Source organism: Halyomorpha halys, unplaced genomic scaffold (genome assembly GCF_000696795.3).
Source record: "Halyomorpha halys isolate HHAL.00 unplaced genomic scaffold, Hhal_1.1 Scaffold946.1, whole genome shotgun sequence".
Lineage (NCBI taxonomy): Eukaryota > Metazoa > Arthropoda > Insecta > Hemiptera > Pentatomidae > Halyomorpha > Halyomorpha halys.
In genome coordinates, this window is record NW_027107439.1 from 336,265 (window position 1) to 343,520 (window position 7,256).

Consider the following 7,256-nt stretch of genomic DNA (forward strand, 5'->3'; position numbering starts at 1 on the left):
AGCTTGCGTGTCTCATTCCGTGCCCTTATTTTCCTTTTTTTTAACCCTCGAGTTCTGACTCATCATAACTGGTGCCGAAACCCGGGAGTTCAAACCGCGTAATACAAAGGCAGTAAGTAATTGTTTTTTTTCTTCTCTCTCTTTCGTAACTTTTCTTGTTTTAGCTTAAGCTGAAATTTTATGGAAAATATTTTGAGAGCAGTGGTTCTGACAGTACCCGAAAATACTCAGGCAGCAACAATGGTGGAATCGCAAGAGCAGGGACTTCCGCTACTACCAACAACGACCTTGGCGTCAGCACATGCGACCACCCTGGAATGGATTAAGGTTCGCACTGGGACTGCGCAGGAATTGAGGAGTGCTTAGAGAAATTCACCGGAGAGGTTGGTGAGCTAAATCATTTCATTAAAGGCGGAGATCACCTGATAGCACGGATAGCGGCGAAAGAAGGGGAAAATTTGCTGAGCGGGGCAGATGCGATGACGTTGAGGGCGACAGTGATCTGCCGAATAAAAAGGAACATCTTGAATCATATCCAGGCAGATCAGGAAACGCCATGGAGCCTGGTGAAGGAGAGATTGAAAAAGGCGTTTGGTGGGGGCAGATGGACACCTGAAGAGGACATTTTCCGGATGTTCCGGGAAGAGAAGAAATCGAGACAAAGTAACGGGCAGTTCGCTGAAATCCTCCTCGCCCGTTTCAATCAAATTACGGATAAGATGAGTGAGACGAGGAGTATAGCAGAGATGCAAGGTAACATGGGATTCCTGTCCACCATCTTAAATGTGCAATTGGCCCGAGAGACAGGGAAACGAGAGGGCTTGCCCAGGGAGCGCAGTTTTGTGGAATGTGCCCAGGAAATGATGGACACCAGCGCAAGGGAGGAAGCAGCTAGGACGGGAGTTGAGGAGGCCGGCTGGACAAGGGTCGCGTATAATCGACCGAAAGCCGCACCAAACTCATGGAGAAGGCGAGAGTTCCGAGAGAGCGGAAGGGAAAGAAGCGGGACCGGAGAAAGGCGACCAAACCAGGGTGGCAAGCCGAAAGCTAGCGGAAGGAGGGAGGACCGGAGATGCCATGGTTGTGGCAGGACTGGACATCGGGTGGCGCAGTGCCCCCGTACAAAATGCTACGAGTGCGGGAACGAAGGACATATGGCGAGGAATTGCCCGTATATTTTCAGGCGGAGAAATATGAACCAGGGAAAACCAATGGAAGTGAACGCCCAGAGAATGGGGAGAAGGAGAATCCTCAGGAGAGCGTACGAGTCAGATACAGAGTCGGCCGAAACATCCGAAACGAAGTTGGAAGGAGGTGAGAAAAGATTTGAAAAGGGAAGAAGAGGAGAAAGGCGGGAGGAGGATGAAGGAAGGAAACAAGAAGAAATCTGAGGTGCGTACCAGGGGAGAGGCGGCCGCGTGTTGGTGAGTTGCAGCGTCGAAGGAAAGCGTGGCGGTCTGCCTATCATCTGCATGGGAGGAGTGAAATGCCTTATCGACACCGGGATTTCAAACACCATCGTGTGCAGAGGAGCGTTAGACAGGCTGAGAGGAGGAGAGGAGACACCCCAGGACCGTTCATATTGAACAACTTAAAGTCCCACAAACCGAAACACCTGCGCAAGAGTAATCCGGAGTGTCATCATCTCAACTTATCTGTTGAGTTATGTTTTCTTAAGTGGTAATTAATTTTTTTTTTAAATTTATCTTTGATTATGGCGATATACTAAATAAATTACGTTGCATTTGTATAAATTCATGATTTTATTTTTGTTTTGCTTTACTTTTAATTTGTAATAACAGATTATGAGGAGTCTCTATCTTTTGCTTTCTTTATTGTATATACTTTATTGTAAATAGTAATTTTTGTTGTATTTTATATTAATTTATTGTACTGTTGAAGTTTACGAGGATTGTTCGTAAACTGGTAGGGGGGAGTTCAGCCTTAGTCAGCTGTTACTTCGATGTCAGCTGATCGCATGTATATAAAGAGATGTACCGAACCTAATAAAGTTTTTTTTTTTTTCTCACCACCAGCCGGAATGGTCCCTCTCCATTCTTTGTAAGCCCCCGGCTATAGAGCCACAAAATGTAAAACCGCCTTCAGCGGACTATGTTTGCTAATCTTATACTGCCGTAAGGCAAAAGAAGAAAAATTGTGTCATGTATTGTATATTATTTTGTAACATATAATCAGTATTATATTTATATTTTATTAATAAAGAGGATTAGAAAATAAAAAAAAAAATAAAGTTTTTTATTCACCACCAGCAGGAATGGTCCCTCTCCATTCTATGCAAGCCCCCAACTAGGATGTTACCAATGTGAAACCGCCTTCAGCGGACCCTGTAACTCAACTTATACTGCCATACGGCAAAGTCTGTATGTAATTTGTATATATACACTGTATTATCATATATATGTAATCGTAACTATATATCAATAAAGAGGATTAGAATATAAAAAAAAAAAATAAAGTTTTTTATCACGAGGAGGCCCCTCACCTCCGTACTCAAAATAGCCCCTTGAATGGATAGCTCATATGTAAAATTAAATATAACAGGTAACCTTAAAATACCAAAGGTAGTAAAAGGTAAGATTCAACACGAATTACTTTCTCTTTTTCACAGTAATGCACTTACTAATTTACTTCTTATTACTGTTTTAGAGGGTTCGGAAAAAAAATAATAAAGTTTGTATGTAACAGCAGTTCACACGTGTTACATCTTATTCCTTCTTCTCTTTTTTGACATTTGTTTCGCCGATACTTAACTTATCTAATAAAAACGTAATCCTAATACTACGTGACCTTAAGTAGTGTGTTGCCAACGCACCGGAGGGGAAGGCAGGTGTTAATGTGTTTAATAACGGATTTGTACAGTACTGTAGTTAATCGAACCCTGAGGGACGCCACAAGTGACGGGCTTGGGAGTGGAGATTTCAGTTTTGACCCGGACTGAGAAAGTCCGGTCACTGATGTAGGACCCAATTATGTCGACCATTTGGTCCCGGAATTGGTGAAGCCTATGTTGTTGGATTAGTGTAGAGTGGGATACAGAGTCAAATGCCTGTGTACAGTCTAGTGAGATATAGTCGTGACAAGGTTCCTATTTAGGTTGTAGTCTGTACTATTTACCTACAATCAAGTAAGGAAAGGAAGTATTAGTTTGATCTAGGATAGTGATATCTCTAGGCGTAAAAAGGCCATGGAGGATTACTGTAGGAAACCAGCATTAAGTGAATCAGGAAACTCTTATTTAGACTTTATTAACTAAGGTACAATGTTTGAGACAATCGTTGCAAGAATAGTGGATTAGGTGATAACCACTAAGTTGCGCCAGGTCCGGCTAAATATTTACGTTTCCTTTCATTGGGCCTATTTTTTCCTTTTTATTATGAAAATATAGGAGGGTAAAAGTCAACCCAAGACCAACAACCAACATTTTTGCCATTCAAACAGTTCAGATACCGCTATTATTATTTTTTTTGTTTACCAAGTTCTTGTAGGTATTTATAATGTGTGACAAATGTGAGGATAAGGCTTAAATTTGCTATCTCAGTAGACCACAGGAAGTTAATTTTATTTAAAAAAAAAAAACATAACCATTCCATGCTTAATACTTTGGAAACTATCAACTCCACAAAAAATATTAATTATATCTTTCTAATTCTAAGCTTAGTCATGAAGCTCTGAACACTTCATAATACCCAATTTAAGTTTTATCAGAAATAGGATTTTTTTTTTGTTTCATAAGTACAATAAATCATCATTTTGTTTCTTAATTTTGACAAATATCATAGAAAATGATATTACTAAGTGAAATATTATTAAAATTATGTAAAAGTGAATTTAATTATCTTTATTTGAGTACTCACAGATGTTTGTTCATTAAATAGCTCCTGAGATAAGAAAGTTTTCCCAAGATGAATCATTTTTGATGAATGAAAGATAATGTCAAAATTGCTGCAAAATATTTATTTTTACTGCTATAAAGTGATATAATAACAGCTAATATTCATCATGTTTCACTTACTGAATTGATATTGAACTGCCAATAATTAAATCATAGTTAATAAAATTAATCATACTTGATTAAGTCATAATGTTAATAAAATACATAGGTTAATAAGATGACTGTGTTAAAGATCAAAACATATTAGTAAAATACAACTAATCATATTAGTATTAAATTTAGGTAATAAATATAAAATAGAATAATATGTAGTTCTGAGAAGAACCATTGTTCCTCCTTGTCTTGGTCATCAAGATTATTCAACAACAATAATTAATTAACTATCTAATTAGTTAACTATGATAATAAAAAATAAAAGACACAATTTATTATTATCATAGTTTACTAATAAATACTATATTTAAAGCTTCAATTGCACCATGTGAATAAGAAAATACATGATTAAGATCTAGATAGTTAAATTATTGTACATGAATAAGCGGAGTTTCCAAGCACTGAAAATGTATTGTTTTCTCCCTCTCCTAGGAATTTTTGGGGAATGGAGAATTATCTGGTGAGCAGGAGATGAAACTAAACAGATTAATAAACCACTTTATAAAATTCATTTTTGGTGTTAAATCTCCCTATTATAAAAACGTTTTCAGTGATCACTGTGTAATACTTTATTTTATTCTCTCTTCTTCTTTTACTGCCACAACAGGTGAATGAAGCTGCCCTTGACCTGGTCAATGGCCGTCAAGCAGCTTTCTCTATTTTCTGTAAGGGTAACTGGGTTCCTCAGTTGTCGCAAATCCTGCCTCACAGCATCCTTCCATTGGCCCTTCGGGCTACCACGTTGCCACACACCACCCGGAATGTAACTGTACAGTTTATGAGCTACTCTTTCCTCACTCATCCTCATTACATGGCCAAGCCATTTAAGCCCCTGTATCCTTCAGTACGAGGAGGTGCTACATTCCTTGTATAGCCCAAAAAGTTCACCATTTTTCCTTCTTCACCAATTACCATTCTTGCATACGGGCCCTAAGATTTTCCTCAGAATTACTCTTTCAAACCTGTCTAGCAGGTTAATGCTTTTATTGCTCAGGGTCCAAGTTTCTCCACCGTATGTGACGACTGGCCTTATCAATGTTTTGTACAGGGTGAACTTGGTGGTACGGCTAACAAGTTTGCTTTTGATTAGCCTTAAAATGGAGAAATAGGCTCTATTTCCAGCAGCAATTCTGCTTTTAACTCCTTCTTCTTCATCCTGGTTCTCATTGAAAATAGAGCCAAGGTAAGAAAAACTTCTTATCACTTCGAAATTATAAGGGCTCATTACAAAGCGATTCTGCCTCTGGTCCAGAGGCTTCTTACCCAACAGCATAATCTTGATTTTTTCCCCATTAATATGCAGGCCCATCCTTTTTGCTTTAACATCCATCGCTTCAAAAGCAGTCCTAATGGTCTGCAGGAATATACCGATGTTGACGTTGCCTGCATAGGCCAGAACTTGGGTCATCTTTGTGAATACTGTTCCTTCCTGATTTATTCCTGCTCTATTTATGATTGTTTGTAAAGCGATATTAAACAGGAGAGGAGCTATTGGGTCACCCTGTCTTAGGCTATACTCCACTTCAAAAGACTCCGATAATCCACTGGATTTTACTTGGCAGGTTGTGCTCACCATTGTGCATTTTACTAATCGGGTGAGTTTACTAGGAAGCCCCAGTTTATGCATAGCCACTATGAGCTCACTCCTTATGATTGTATCGTAGCAGCCCGAAAATCAATGAACAGCATCCAATTTTACTCTCAGCGAATTGAAAACTTTAATCCTGAACATTTACTTCAACCAGAGGGCGAATTGAAAACTTGAGTCTATTAAAAATCAGAATTTATAATGTTTTATTTTGGACATAAACGTGTATTAAATTAGTGAAATTGTGTAAAGAAGACATTTATTTGTTACCAATATGGATAGCTATTGTGGCCCAAACTATATACTTAAAGGAAGTTAGATGAGTGTTTGCTCTGCTTCTGATCGAACTAGATGTAAAAGTAGTTTAAAATCTCAAATTGCTAATTATGGTAGACCATATAAAAACATTGTTGTAATGTTTCAGGTTCAAAATAGTGTGTTTTCATTCATTGAAATGAACTTACTTATTATAAAGAAATAATAATCATAACCATGATTGTGATAAAGTTGCGGGAGGTCTTGACTCTACAAGAGTTGTAGCACCACAGATGATGATGATGATTATGATAAACAGAAAAATTGAACAAGTAACATTAATTAAAAAAAGTTTGCAGTTTGAAGAGAAAGTGATTTCTTAGAAGATGAAGGAAAGAATCAAGAAGTGATTGAATTTAGATGCTGTCTGGAGAAGGTGAAATAGAATACGTCACCATTAAATACTATGACTTCTTTTTATTCATAATGTACAATGTATCTAAGATATGTTTTTTAAACAATTAGATGTGAGGTGTTAATTTATACTTAAGATTGTCCTTGAGGATGGCCGATTGGCCGTAACGTTGGACTGTTGATATAAAATCCTTCCCCGCCGGATCCGCCCCGCTAAGACCCCCGGGTAGCGACAGTCCTGTCACTTTTGAAATATTTGCTTAAAATGGGAAGAGGAGACTTTAAGATAGTTTAATCAAGCAACATTTAAAAAGCACATGAAATTGAAAAATGGCATGAAACCCTCCACGGTAGCCTTACTTATCTGACTTTTCAAACAGACAATCATAGCGAGATAATCTTCCACTAAAAAGTAATATGTTCCTTTTTACAATGAATTATTCTAGGAATCTCTGATAAAACAAAGTAAAATATTTCTAAAGTAAATGATATAATTTTATTTAAAATTAATCTAATTTTTATCATGGCCTTAACAATTGTATATAATCAATTTATTTATATTATTTTTCTAAAACTATACTAAGATATTTTTTTTTTTTTAATTTGATTTTAAACTTCAAAATCAGTGGCGATTGTGGTGTATATGGAAAGTTTTGTGTAAAGGATCAATTCATTTTGGTTCAATTCAATATTCATTTTATTCTATAGATATTTTCTATATGCTACCCATTCTATAGATATCATAGCTATATGGTTATAAAATAAAAAATATTATTTTAAATAAAAGTAAATTCAACAATTTTGGTGATTTAAGTCAGGATAAACAGTTTAAAATATCCAAAAATATGATACTTACCTTTTTTTTTTTCAAAATACTCGTAGAGTAAGCAGTAAAGATTTTTTTTCAAGTTTTAATTCCAGCATTTAAATTTG